The sequence below is a fragment of the Epinephelus lanceolatus genome, chromosome 16 (genome assembly GCF_041903045.1).
Source record: "Epinephelus lanceolatus isolate andai-2023 chromosome 16, ASM4190304v1, whole genome shotgun sequence".
Taxonomy (NCBI): domain Eukaryota; kingdom Metazoa; phylum Chordata; class Actinopteri; order Perciformes; family Serranidae; genus Epinephelus; species Epinephelus lanceolatus.
Genome location: NC_135749.1, coordinates 7,033,873 through 7,049,086, shown reverse-complemented (window position 1 = coordinate 7,049,086; position 15,214 = coordinate 7,033,873). Strand labels below are relative to the sequence as shown.

At 40.6% G+C, this 15,214-nt stretch overlaps 1 protein-coding gene across 10 annotated transcripts in view; it reads right to left on the bottom strand.

Moving 5' to 3' along the window:
* thrb (thyroid hormone receptor beta) overlaps window positions 1–15,214 on the bottom strand; it is a 170,822-nt gene that overhangs the window by 131,996 nt on the left and 23,612 nt on the right. The window contains exon 2 of one of the 10 annotated variants that reach the window (XM_078175715.1): window positions 2,162–2,204. The exons of 4 other annotated variants lie outside the window; for them this stretch is intronic. The gene's annotated coding sequence lies outside the window, so the exon portion shown is untranslated. Of the gene's footprint in view, window positions 1–1,915; window positions 2,039–2,161; window positions 2,205–6,719; window positions 7,133–10,121; window positions 10,340–15,214 lie in introns of those variants that run through there. 5 more of the 10 variants (XM_078175719.1, XM_078175722.1, XM_078175721.1 and 2 more) reach the window with 5 other exon arrangements.

The following is a 15,214-nucleotide window of genomic DNA, read 5'->3' as shown; positions in this document are numbered from 1 at the left end:
AGTGTACTGAGAGGGGTTAAGATCGAGACCTTCTAGAGAGAATCCCAACAGAAACAATGCAGGTTCCCTTTTAATGTCCATGCCCAAGATTGTACAAAGCTCTTTTTTAATATTTTTCCAAAAACGTGCAATAAAAGGGCATTTCCATATTAAATGAAAATAAGTTCCCAACTCTTTCTTACATTTTTTACACATGGGAGATATATTGGAGTTGCATTTATTGATAAACTGGGGTGTACATTGTAGCCTGTGAAATATTCGGTATTGGCTCTCATTTAACCGATGAATAGAAGAATATTTTACTTGACAATGAAAATATCTTAGACCACTCTTCCTGGCTAGATTGGATTCCTAGGTCCTTCTTCCATGTACTAATAATTTTATCAATGTTATACTTGTCCAAGGACTGTAGCTTCTGATAAAAAATGGAAATAAACTTTTTTGTAATATTTGGAATGAGAAGAAGGTCATCAAGAGTGCTCCTAACGTACTTATCATCAGGAAACTTGCAGGCAGAGAATATAAAATGTCTGATCTGCAAATATGCAAAAAAGAATGTGAAGGATATTCCATATTTAATCTGAAGTTGCTGAAAAGACGTAATTGTTTCTGCTTCAAACAGGTCTCCGATTGTTTTAATACCTTTTGTAAACCACTCTTCAAAAACCCCTTTCCCTTGTCAGGTAAAAAGAAATTGTATTTACTGTTATTTTTTTCTAAACACAACCACATGCTTTTGTTGCTTGAACCTAACCACGTTGGCTAAATGTACACGTGCGATTGTTGCTGAAGGAAAGAAATACAGTACCAGTACCAATATCTTGGAAATCAGATTTGGACATCCCTCGTTATTATGATATTATGAAATGTTATTTCATTATTTTTTATAAGGATTTAAGTTTGAATATGTTCCTAAATTAAATAGCCATACATCCATTCATTTTATATGTTTTACATGATTCATTTATTTAAATTTCATACAGTCTAATTTATCTGTTTAGTATTGAACACCATATTCCAGACGGGTGTTTTGGTGAAGGACTCCTGTGTGTTGCATTTCTTTCAGTTACGTAGCAACAATATGTGCATTACTGTACTATTTTCCTCTGCCACATCTAGCTGATCCATCTGCTCTCAGTGCATCTGAGCATCGAGGGTACACCCAGAACACAAAAGCATTAATGGGCTTTGATACGATCAGCACATATCATGCTTTGTCATGGCCTTTTAAAAAGCACTTGCATCTGAGAGCTGAGCCAATCACACCGCATGCAAACAAACCCACTTCAAAGCTTTTGTAACACACTTCCAGCAAAGCAAGAAGTCTCTGCAGAAGTTCCAAATGTTTGAATTTTAAAACCAAAACAGATTGTGATTTAAGCTCTGATTTTCATTTTCGACACCAAAGCAGATTTCAATACAGGGTTTAGTTGACATAAATCTACAATACGCTTAGGACTAATTGCAGTAAAAAGGTTAAGGTACGACACAAAATCTGCTTTAGTCTCAATCCAACATTAAGAGCAGTTGGAGGGCTGTGGCAGAAGCACTAAAGCCTTTTGTTTACTTCTCAGCCATTAGCTCCAAATCAGGTTGAATCATATGATTACTTAGATGTCTGTTAATCTAATTAGACAAATGTGTCTTCTTGGAAAATCCCATTGCAAGGGCACAAAACTGGGATTTCTCTCTGGAGGCCTGTCAACATTGTGAGCCGTGCCCATGTCCCTCCCTCCCACAACAACACGTGCCATCATCTTCTTAAATCAATTTTCAAGGTTTCGAGTAATTGCAAGTACAACTTTGACTGGAAACTTTCTCTGCAGCCCTGCCGACACAATTTTATCCATTAACCTAATACCCAGTGTTTTTTTTAACAACATCTAAATATGAAGTCTGTAAAATAACCACTCACTCAGAAATCAGTGTTGTGCAGGATTCTTCTTTCTTTGATCTGCGAGTAATTTTAACATGAACAGACAACCACAGAAACACACACAAACACTCATGTGCAGAGACTGACATGCGGTATGGGGAACAAGAGAAGAAAAAAAGAAGTGACACAGGAAGAGAAAGCCGAACGACGGGGATGAGTCAAGTACACCTCATGGCAAAAAAAAAAAAAAGAGAGAGAGAGAGAGTACAAAGAGGATTGGCCAACCTGTGTTCTTCTGCGCAATCATACATACAGGTCCACAGAGAGTCTGCATAATGCCAAAGAAAAACAGAAACAAGACAGCAACTCAGACAGCGTGTAGCATCCAGGGCACAGTCTGACAGCTTCCTTTCTGTTTTACTTCCTTCTGTCTAAGTGTCTGACTCTGTGATATGCTGAGAGGAGATGAGAGGAGGGTGAAGAAGTGTGACTGAAAACAACATGGCTACATGGTGCTGATGAAATCTATTTTGTCACCGTTTCTCATGGTCATTAATTATAGCATTATGGTTTAGGACAGTTAACATGACAAAGGAATTTGTGCCCACACAGATAGAATACCTTGCACCTATCAGCCAAAACATTCAAACCACTGACAGGTTTTGTTCCGATGCATTGTTCTGCTGGGAAACCTTTGGTTCTGACATTCATGTGGATACCACCTGACATGTTCCACCCACTCAAACACTGTTACAGACCAAGTACCCCCCGTCATGGCAACAGTACTCCCCAATGGCCCCCAGCACTAAAAAGCAGCATGCCACACTACAAAAACTGTTTAGAAATGGCCTGTGGAGCGTGACAAAAAGCTCAAGGTGTCGACCTGGCTTCTAAATTTCCCAGGTCCCAATCTGCTCAAGGATTCTTGTGATGTGCCGGTACCCCAGATGTACTCCTAATTCAAGGTGGGGCCTCCTTGAATCGGACTTGGCTCTGACCTGTCGAGGCATGGACACAGGATCTCTGGGAGTGTCCTGCTGTGTCTGGCACCAGTGTGTTGGCGGCAGATCCATTTAGTCCAGTGGGTCGTGAGGTGGGTTAATGGCACGTGCCACAGATGCTCATTCAGATTGGGATCTGGGGAATTTGGAGGCCAGGTTGACACTTTGAGGTCTTTGTCACATTCCTTAGGACATTCCTGAGCGATGTTTGCAGTGTGGCATGGTGCATTATCCTGCTGGGGGGCCACTGCCATTGGGGAGTACTGTTGCCATGAGGGGTGGAACGTGTCAGGTGGTATCCACATGAATGCCAGAACCAAAGGTTTCCCAGCAGAACAATGCATGTTAACAATATGATCAATGTTGTTCACGTCACTTGTCAGTGGTTTTAATGTTCTGGCTGACCGGTGTATAACACCAATGGGTCACTGCAGGGTTTCACATAAAAATAAAAACAAAAACAGGGTCCACAAAGAGTTAAAAAAAAATACGTCCACATGTTTTCAGAGATTGGATAGGGAATCAGTGTTCCCGGGATTCATGAACCATGCCGAATTAGTTTAGACCTGGCACGACACTTCTACCGCAGCATGCCTGCAGCAGAGCATGACTATTATAATCAACTGAAGCAGTGACAATGACCATGTGAGCTGTGCTTGCCAGTGCGGGCACCGCGCTGCTCAACACTATTTTTATGTGCTGCTCTTTTTTTTTTTTGGTTCTCTACACACAGCTCCACAGACCTCCAACTTGTAAAAACTACAAAGAACTGTGAAAAAAACAAAGAAAAACGAGTGCAATCTGTTTGAAAATGATGAAAATAAAAACCAGCATTGTATCAGAGGCAATGCCAGGTTGATAAAATTCCCATAAATCAACACTGAAATTTCAGATCTGTTTCAACTTTGAAACAATTTTGAAACATCTAAAGTTGTGAAACAATACTAGCACAACATTACGAAATCAACCACGATTCATCTTTCAAAATCAAAACATAATTCAACAGTGATTCAGACATGGTGTATGACACTGATCAAACACTGATTAAACATTAGAATGCCAGCTGGGACACGCTTCCAAACCTGCATAACCGACTGCACTATCACTTCACAAAACTCAACATGCACACCCTACATGACATGTTGTGTCTGTGCCCCATTTCGGCTGTTAAAGCCAAATTATTTGGTCAGTTTTGCAGGTCTACATATTTCAATTACATAAAAAAAAAATCATCCAAATGAGTCTAGTAATACAAACAAACTACAAAAAAAACAACATTTATTTAATTAAATCAAATAAAACTATAAGGATAGACTATGAGAATAGTCTTTTTTGGTTTATATTAGAATCACTTGACTCAATAAGATGGAAATTTCATGTGTAATCTAAATATGTAAACCTGGTCTGCAGCTTGGCAGGCGCCTCGCCTCGGTGTCACACCACCCACTATCCCCTCCACCTCCTGCTGACATCGTCAGCTCACATACCACACACTTTAGACACACTGATATCATACATATGAAATGTATAATTGTGATATATATTCACATATATTGCAGAGATGCACAGTGCCAACATTAACTTAAGGCGACTAGGCTGCATGAGGAGCTACTTCCCTCGGGTCATCTGAATCCTGAACAAGAACACCGACAGGGTTCCTGACAGACTACAGACTACTCCTCTGATGTTGCTGACAATTACCTCCAAGCATCGTTCGGTTACATTGTAACCTTGGTTCTCTGAGTGAGTAGTTATGTCATAACTATGGGAATTATCATCATCTGGGGTAATCCACATGGAAAATTAATAATCTTTAAGACGCCACTTTACGTGGTCAACATTGATTGGAACGGGTACCGAGTGGCCTTCAGTCTGGGGAGATAATCTCCTCACTCAGAGAACCAAGGTTACAATGTAACCTAATGTTCTCTATCTCCCCACCCAGTAGTTATATCATAACTATGGGAACCCTTTAAGACACACCGCGAGGGGCCCCAGGAGACAGAGCTCATGCAGGTCCACAAGTGCCCCCCCTGGTATTTGAAGACGTCCCCGCCACCAGGTGCATTAACAACAGAAAATACCCAATAGTTGTGTATATACAAAAAAACACCAGTGAACTATAAACAAATGTACAACATCTTGCGCATTCAACGGTCAGTGACACCGCCACTGTACCGATGCCCAGGTGCCAGAACCAACCATATGCACGAGAGGCAGAGGTTGGGTGCAGGAAGACCGCTCAGGTGGCCAGCCTGCTGCCAGGCCACTGACAATAATATATGACATCACGCTGGCTGGGTAAGGCACCCCTCCATTACATGGGCACGCTGCCCCCCCAAACTAAATCAGGCTCGAGCGAGCTGCTGTGCCTAAACCGTGCTTAAACAGACAGCTGCAATACATGGATATGGCACCGCTCTCAACTGTTTCACTCCTTATTCTCAAAAAGAAGAAACCGCGTTTAGCTAACCTCGAGAGGGACCCGCAAAGGCCTATCTCTGGATACGATAGAGAACCACACCATATTTCACACGTATCTTTTGTTGGACATGTTTTCTTTGCTGTATACATTGTATTGATGATACTCCATCGAGAAAAGTACTTGAGGAGGCCATAAAGAATTTCACTGCACAACGTAGAGATGAGATGTTGATAGAGATGTTGAGTATGTGACAAATAAAAATTTTAAACTTATTGGCCAAGGCTTTATCACCAGCATTCCTTTTCTTAAAGCTTTCTTTTTTCAACACTCTCTGTGTGAAGGTAAGGCCATGCAGTGTTACAGAAATCTTTTTCCTCAATTTAATTACTATTCTGACATCGTCATGTCATATTAAAATATATAAAAAATGTGAAATGCCCAACAATAAATTGCTGTCACTGGGTTCATGCTAATCAAACTCTCCTTTGTATTCTGACCCCTACTTTCTCACAGGCCCTTCTGTGATTGTTGTTTTCAGCTCCGAAGCCTTTCAACATCTAGACTACGTACAGGAAGGACAACCGCAACGAAGGTCAGTGTAAGTGCAGTTGAAAATAACTATTGAGCATTGCTGGCATGGAGTTTTGAAATGGAGCTTGGTGGATATTTCTCTGTCCAGACAATTCTTTTAATATACAGTCACCCAGTTTTTGTGTCTGGAATGTCTTTTGAAAGATGAAGTTTGAGTGTATTAAAATAGGAATGACATCAATGAGCATCGCAAGAGCCCCCTCAAGCAGACTTGAGTCTGTATTCTTTCAGATTTCTTTTCCCGTTGCATCATGTTGATAATAAAGCATGACTGTTCAGGGCACCTGTAGATATCTTCAGTTGTAAAACAGAAGGCAAACCACCTCCTCTTTCATTTCTGTCTGGGGAGTATCCAGGACTGTTTCCATGTCCTGCAGCCAGGCCGCCCAAACTGCTGAATGCCTCAAGTGATAACTCATGCCAGAAGTAACAACTTGATTTTTTTTTTTTTTTTTATACACGGTATACTGTCAGCAGCTTGGCTCCTTACAAGGGCCAACTGGTGTGTGATGCAGTCTGTTTTCAACAATGGGGAAGTCTCCTTTTGCCTTAGTTCAGCTTCAGATTTAGGACTAAACTTTGTTCATTTAGCCTATTAACCTCACCATTAAATTCTATCCTACAGCAACTGTGGGTGTTTTATTGAGTTAAGCTCCGACCATTCAACCTCCACCTCCAACCAGAATTTGAATCACCAAAGTTCAGCTATAAACATTATATATGAAGCCCAGGGGAACAAGCTGTTGAGACATTAATAATCTCTATAAACACATATCTTAAAGGGACAGTGCACCCAAAAATGAAAATACAGCCATTATCTACTTACCCATATGCCAAGGGATGCTCAGGTGAAGTTTTAGAGTCCTCCCATCCTGCTTGTGCGAGACCGTGAGACATGGGCACTGCATTCATGTGTGTTCACATGCTTTCGCTGGTCTTGCATGCAAGCGTGCACACGTGAACGCGGTGCACAGAGAGGCAGTTAGAGCTACAGGCTACAATGAGGAAGAGTTCAAATTACGTTTTTCCACACAACTTTTTATGTCGGGGCTTCAGGACACTTGGATCACTACGGACGAGCAGTATGGAGATATTTTGTGGTTTCAATTGTGTTTTTGGACGTTTTAATCTGAGGCGCCATCAGCCTCCATTAGGTGGAGTTGTGGTGCTACCCCCTCTCCCCTTGGATCTCCGCAAGCAGGGCTCAACAATAAGGATTGCCCGATTGCCCGGGGCAAGTCAAACTCAAGGTCGGGCATGTAAACTAACAACTCACTTGCCCGATCGGACAAGTTGCTAAAAATAGTCAAAGTTAATAACTAATTGATAAAATAAATGTATTTTAAAACGTGCTCTTCTGCTCTGATGCAGCAGTCTCTCTGCCTGAAGTCACAGGCACAGCTGTGTAACAATGTCCTGCCCACAGCCCCCATTGATATTATTTTGCGCGACGGACGCTTCATATAATAACATAACAATATACTATTTATGGTGTTATGTCATCGTGTCATTTCTGTCTCTACATGGTCACACGTTAACAATTCTCCTCTGCTCTCTGCATCACGCATGGCGGAGTTCCGCCACACACACAGGTGAGCACACTAGAGCGGCTCAGGCCGCATTTTCCTGATCAAACCTGACCCCAAGCCCGGCGCAGTTTGTCAGCTGACAAAGTTATTGTTATGGACACTGTGTAAATAACCATCAACAGACTGCTGTTACACACAGACAAACACGCTGCTCGCACAGCAGCGCAGCACAGCACTCATGCTGAGCTTGTGTTGCGTTCAGGTGTTGTCACGTAAATAACAACTTCTAACACTTAAATAGGTCATAGCACAAAACAGCAGCATGTCAAGTGACTTTTTACTTTATTATATTCAATAAAATTGTATGTTCCTAAATCTTGAGACACCTCATATGTAAGCTAGACAGACATTTCACCTGCTCATACTGTGCACACATGTACTGTATGTACTTAGTCCTAAAGAGCCCTTCTGGTGCCAGTAGATACATAGAAACATCCCAGCAGGCTGTGCTTTGCAAGCATACAAAAAAGTTTTACACATGTGAAAATTATTTTTCATGCGTGTGCTTCACCTCCGCTGCTACAACTCCATTCTAGGGGAAACACTGCTGTGTGCGATTTGTGCAACAGGTGGATGTGGTAGTCTACTGGTAGAGTAGAGAGAGAGCTAAGTAGCGTTGAAGTAGAGTAGAGCAGGGCAGAGAGATGGAAGCAAAATATATTAAACCCGGTGTTAATACAGCAGAACTGGAGAGAGGGGTGAAAAATAAATAGAGGTGGGCATGGCTCAAGTAGGGCGCAAAATTATAGACGGCGAATGATTGACACATTTTTAACTTTAAGCCCTGACACTGTCATTTTTGTGTAGGAATTAAGCTACAATACATGACATATGTTGTTTTAATTAATACAGTGTGAATAAAGATTATATAACATAAAAATAACTGCAGTCTTTGTTAATTGATAGCCGCTTAAATTAAACAGTTTTTATAGGGCAAGTAAAAACTGACTTCGGGCAAGTAGATCTCTGACCAAGTTGCCCGACCGGGCAAGTGAAAAAAAACCTTAGCGTTGAACCCTGCCGCAAGTGATCCATGGGGAGACTAAAAAACTTCACCTGAGCCTCCCTTGGCATGAGGGTAAGTAGATAATGGCTGAATTTTCATTTTTGGGTGCACTATCCCTTTAATATGTATCCAAAATCTGTAGGCAACTGGACAAGATTTTGGTATTGCAAGCATTCTGGTTTCGGTTTGAAGTTCAAATAGTATTAACCGAACACGTTTAAGCGGCCGTTGATTGCCTGCAGGTAAACAGTCCATGTGGAGAGCTTAAGAGGCAGAACGCATTGGCCAAAATGCAATCTCAGAACCTATCGGCTATCGTATGACAACCATTCAGCTTTTTTATTAGCTTTTTCCTAATTCATGTGCATTCATATGCAAATATCTGTTTTCAGAGATGTTGTCTGCACCTGTCTAAAGTTGCTAATCGAATTGTAAACAATGAGCAGCGCACAGAAGAGGAAGTCTTGGCTATAATATCCATTGGCTACGCTGGATCTCCCAAAGTATCAGCCCTTGCCCCCAGGCTTTATCGTCATCAGAGGATGGCCGATATGTCCAAAATTGAGGCATCAATGACAAATATATTAGAGACTATTACCTATTTACACATCTAGCAGACACAGACAGACATTGACACCAGCTTAAACTTAATGTTCTTTGTGCAGCCTCACAACTGTCATTTGATTGGTATCATTTAACTTGTGCAACAGAGTCAGAAATGTTCCCTCTGTACAATATAGTAACAAAACAACACATCTTTAAAAATTCCATGAGAGCAAGTCTCACCATTTTCAGAGTTTCTTTTGCTCAAGCAAGTAATTGCATAGGCAAATACTGTCAAGTCAACGGTTCATTTGACATCTAACAAAGTGGTGTCCCATGAATAATGTTTCGTACACAATGTAAACTTAAGTACTTATTGTAAAGTCATGTAGTTTAGGTTTATGAAAAGACACACGGTGATGACGTACCTAAAAACAACTCAAAGTTCACTTGCTCTGACACGGTTCACAACAACTGTGTCCTGGGGGAAAGTCCTGTGTTAGTTTGACCCATCCACCACCCCAACCTGCCTCCCTACACGCACTCACTCTTCATCCCATCAGTTTATTGGTCACTTGATCACAGCCTTCCGATTACCTTGGTTATACACAAATTACTGGCTCATGATTACGTGGGTTACATATGAATTGTGGTGCTTTACTTTTTGTAGGCATACATAGGAACAGTGCATGAGTTACACATCAATGAAATCACTGATGTTTTATAACCTTTTGCCTTATATCTCACATTCCCAACACACTCACACAGAGTGATGATAATTTTTGGAAAACGGTCAGCAAGAATACAAGTATAGACACGGTTTAGTTATTTTCACCACATGCAAAACTACTGTTGGTTGAGCGCAAAGGTTTATTCTTGACCTTGGAACAAACCGCTTGAACCACATTCCAGCTGCATACTTGGCTCATCTTCACCTCCAGCAGGAGGACGCTGAGTTCACACAACGTTGTCCAACTACTGATGTGGTAAATTAAACAACTCAACATGTGCATAAAGATTTATGGACTGATTACAGAAAACTGACCCAAATGCCAAACACGACACCTGGGAAACATCAACACTCACTCACTCATCATGATAACACCTTTCTGGCCATGGAGCGAAGTGGCAGCAGTGTGCTGTTGGTATGGATCTCACTGGCATGGACTGGGAGTCTGGTCAGAACGGAAGATATGAATGCAGCCAGATGCAGAGAGATCCTCGGAGAAAGCCCACTGCAGAGCGCACACAGCCTCAGACAGGAAGAGCACGAGTGGCTAGGGCACTGAGCCAAGGTAAAGCTGGAGTGGCTTCAAGTTTGGGTGTCCTCAAATGACCCAGTCAAAGTTTGAACTTGAACTCCAACAAAACAAACTGTAGAGGGCTGACAAGCACAGCAAACCAATAATCCCCTTCAAGCCTGACAAAACTTTAGAGGATCTGCAAGGACGAATCTGCTCAGATCTAAGTCTACAACTCTTGTAGATGCAAAGTCAAGGAGACTTAAAGTGTGTAGCTTCTGAAAATATCAACTGTATCGTATTTCAGCCAACCTGTCTAAACCTGCTCTCTCATTTTAGCGTTTAGTGCATTCATTAAAGGCACAAAAATATTGCCTGATCAGTTTCACCTTCAGTGAACAACTGTGTGAAAAAACAAAGGGTTGTAAAAACCTATCGGAAGCTTAATCATTTTTGGCATTTAATTAAAGTTCTTATCATGGGAGAGAGGCCACAGCTCAAGGACACAGCAGCAGGACTCACAGTGACTGTTGCAGGGGTCCAGCCTGCACCCGTCTGGTTTAAGTAACATTTCTAAGTGGGGGCGTTCAGAAAACATTGGGGTTGCTGGAAGCAATAACTTTGAAAAGGGGGCATTGAGGTGTTCTTGGGGGACGTTTGTGTGTGTCTGCTTTTTAATTACAGTCAAATGCACATTTTCACAATTTTATCATTAGACTTGCTTTTACCACCGTCACCTGACGCTTATTTTCGATGAGACTTTTCCTGCTAATGGTGAGACTTCTGAGCAAGGCAAGGTAGGAAATTATGAGCAACAGAACGTCATAGACAACTTGGCCAAGGGACGGGCACACCGAGACATTATGGCTGCATACGCCTTGCTGTTTTTTTGCATAGCAAGCAGCCTCATCTAAAAGGTCAGTGGTCTGTTAGCTCTCCTTGCTCTTTAAGATCCACTTTCTGTTTTCCACCTCCGATGAGGAGCAGCACACAGCCGCTGCCCTAAACTTTGTCTCATCCTGAGAGAGTCCCAAGCAGTGCTCTGCCTATCAGATGGTCTGAAGGCCAGTGTTGGAATATAACTAAGTACATTTACTCATATTCTGTACTTAAGTACAATTTCAAGGTACTTGAATATATACAGTATATATACACATTTGAGCATTTTAATTTTACTCCACTACACTTCAGAGGGGAATATGGTACTTTTTACTCCACTTTAGTTTGATAATTTTGTTGCTAGTTATTTTATAAATTAAAATTTTTGCACACAAACAATATTAATATGTACAAATGCAGCTTATACAATTAGTCAGTAGATTTGAAAATTAATCGACAATCTTTTAAATCATTTTTCATGCAAAAGCATGTCAAGGTTTCAGCTTTCCAGTAAAGACTGGCTGCTTTTGATTGAAATAAATTAAATTAAATCAAATTTAACTTAATTAACTTAGCTTAAATTTTAACTTAAATTTCAATTTAATATAATTTAATTTAATCTAATCTTATTTTATTTCATTATCTTTATCTTTTTTTTTTTTTACTTTTAATGCAGAAATACTATTTCCTGATTGTTATATACTTTTACATAAGTATCATTTTGAATAACAAGATCTTTACTAACATAAAGCACAGCAACTGCACAGCAATGGATGATTAATACATGCACATGTAAACACTAAACTCTTTTTTGATGCTAATAATAATAATAATAATAATAATAATAATAATAATAATAATAATATGTCCTGCTGGTGTTGTAATGAATGGAAATATGTCACTGCTGCTTCTAGTGCTTTCAAAAATGATATGTTCTTTTAGACTGCATCAATTTTGCCTCAAGTTTTAGCATTGAACCACACATTTGATGAACATTACATTCTTGGGACAAAACAATTGTGTTAAAATAATTTCTTGTTGATGTGTTCAAAGACAAATTTAAACTGTAGGCCCTGTTTTTATCTGTCATGTCTTGTATTTAACTTAGCCTTGTGTAACATCTTGGCCAAAGAACTACAGATGAAAAATAGCCTTTTGGCTAATTCTGGCATTTTTACAATATGTGTAATCATTAATTTGCACTGTCCCTCCTTAAATAAACTAAATTAAAAAACGACTGAAGGGCAGGACTTTATTTCTCAAAATATTGGGACTTTATTCCTGACTTCTCAGAGAAAAACACAGATATGTGGGATATGTTCTGAATGTGAGAAAGTTTTGAACATCGGCACAAATCTGGCTGAAACACATTTAAGTCAAAGTCCAGTCCATTATAAACGAACTGAAATGTACCAATGTGTCACTGACGTAAACAGGTGCACATTTCCAATAAAATGCTTCTTGTTTGGCACCATTTTGCTGCTTTCTGATTAGCAAGACGGGCGAGATTCAATTAAAGTTTGGATGTTAAATTTGTAGCCGTTGCATTTGTTGAACACTCATAAATATAATTTCAATTCACATGGCTTTTTTGCTTCCAGGGAAACTCAAGATAATGCTATTCAAACTGTCCACTTTAATTAAATTTGTTGTTTGCTTTTTAAATTCTATAATACAGAATAATAATCAACATCAGTACTCAGGGAAGACAGTTAGCCTACTTGACCTGGATAATGGATGAGGGAGTGCTGGTCCTAAAAAGGTTGAGAACCACTGGGTTAAAGGAAAGGACAGGACAAAGCAAGATTCTACCATGAACAAAAGTCCTCATGGTTAACCGTGGCCTCAGGAACATGCTCCCAAAACTTCACATACTAAACACGGTTAGTTTTTCAATGTTAATGTTCAATGCTATTGTGCTTTCTATCAAAATAACACTTTACATAATGTTTTCTATTCAATGACTCTTCTGAATGACCTCTCGTCGTTACAGCAGGGCTGTTAATTGCTGCACTGTCACTCTTTTATGTGCAATCCAGCTGACTTTGACACGGCCACTCTGACATGAAGGTCAGGGAAAATTAAAGACAGAGTCTACCACTTGATTTAAACCAAATGAAAGATGTATTCACACAGCTTGTCGAAGCTCTGTCGCACAAAAGCACCATATGAATGAGTTTACTTTGACATTGGTATTGACATTGGTATCCCGCTTATTGCCAGGTTTTTGAAGAGTTCTGAGTGTGTATTTGTGCACGTAAATGTTGTATCCTGGTTTCAGAAATGCAGATGACCCCCTTACATTGCTTAGGAGAGAACCTATTATGCCGGCAGAAAGCAGCATATGGTGACAGGTTAACACCTTGCACTCCTCCTCGGCTCATATCAGTGTCAAAACGTGACGATAAACAAAGTGATGATGCTGACATTCAAGTCAAAGTCTGCCAGCAGTAATTTTATTGTTGCTCCTGTTGTCTGTTACTGGTGACAAGATGTTTAAGGCAAACTAGGGACAGCAGTAAACTGTGTTCAATCTCAACTGCTGGGATAACTTAGTCAGTAAATAAATTAATGAATAAGTGTATTGCAAAATCTGGTCAGCAAAGCACCAGAGACAAGTCGAAGTTGTTTCTGACAGCTGCAGAGTACAGTATGTGCAGCCAGCCAAACCTCACACCACCCGCCACAGTTTGCCTCGTCGTCAGGATCACATTTTCCACACTGGAGTAACAGGACGTGCCACTGAAATACTTTCTTGTTGACATACAGTACATAACCATTCAACGTTTGGCATCAGCTGCTCTATTAATGTTTTGCGTCATCTCTTCAACAATGGCTGTTTGAACAGGGATAAAAACTGTTTACTTCAGACTACAAATGTATTTTTAAGCCCCGAAAGAAAAATTAAATTCTTTAGACTTGAATTTAGTCAATGACCCCACAGTGTTGAATGAAGAATCCTGTTGGAACCATTGCCACCACCTGCTCTCCTGGTGGCTACTGTCGGCATATTGGCTCCCAAATAGTTGTATATTGATGGAAGTACGTTAGCATTTATCAGATTAGCAGAAACCCTCTTGACTTTTCATATATAAGGCAAATTTCACACTGAGCTGATAAAAGAAAAGTACAGTGGAAGGCAAAGTAGCTCTTCGTGAGGAAAAATCTCAGAGCTGCACTTTAAAATACAAAGACAGGAAACTACAAGAGGCCCAGTCAGTTCAGAGAAAAACAGGTGGCAACAAGACAAGTGCACTCAGTAGACTGCAGATCTCCATCAGGTGTGTCTGTGGGCATGCAGGTGGGAACCCGTGAGAGCAGGGCAGGCTGCATGTCTATTGTGTCTACATGACAGTGGAAGGAAGAGGAGACAATATGCAGGAAAAACGGGCTGAATCTCGACACTGGGCCCTGATCATGGCTACTAGACAATGTTTGTCATTTTTGCGAGACGCACTGCAGCGCATTTCCGAGGCTTCGCAGGGTTCCAGTTCTTCCCCGGCTGTGTGAAATATAGATACAAAATAATGAAGATGAATGTACAGTACAGGCCAAAAGTTTGGACACACCTTCTCATTCAATGCGTTTTCTTTATTTTCATGACTATTTACATTGTAGATTCTCACTGAAGGCATCAAAACTATGAATGAACACATGTGGAGTTATGTACTTAACAAAAAAAAGGTGAAATAACTGAAAACATGTTTTATATTCTAGTTTCTTCAAAATAGCCACCCTTTGCTCTGATTACTGCTTTGCACACTCTTGGCATTCTCTCCATGAGCTTCAAGAGGTAGTCACCTGAAATGGTTTTCCAACAGTCTTGAAGGAGTTCCCAGAGGTGTTTAGCACTTGTTGGCCCCTTTGCCTTCACTCTGATTGGGTTCAGGTCCGGTGACTGTGGAGGCCAGGTCATCTGCCGCAGCACTCCATCACTCTCCTTCTTGGTCAAATAGCCCTTACACAGCCTGGAGGTGTGTTTGGGGTCATTGTCCTGTTGAAAAATAAATGATCGTCCAACTAAACGCAAACCGGATGGGATGGCATGTCGCTGCAGGATGCT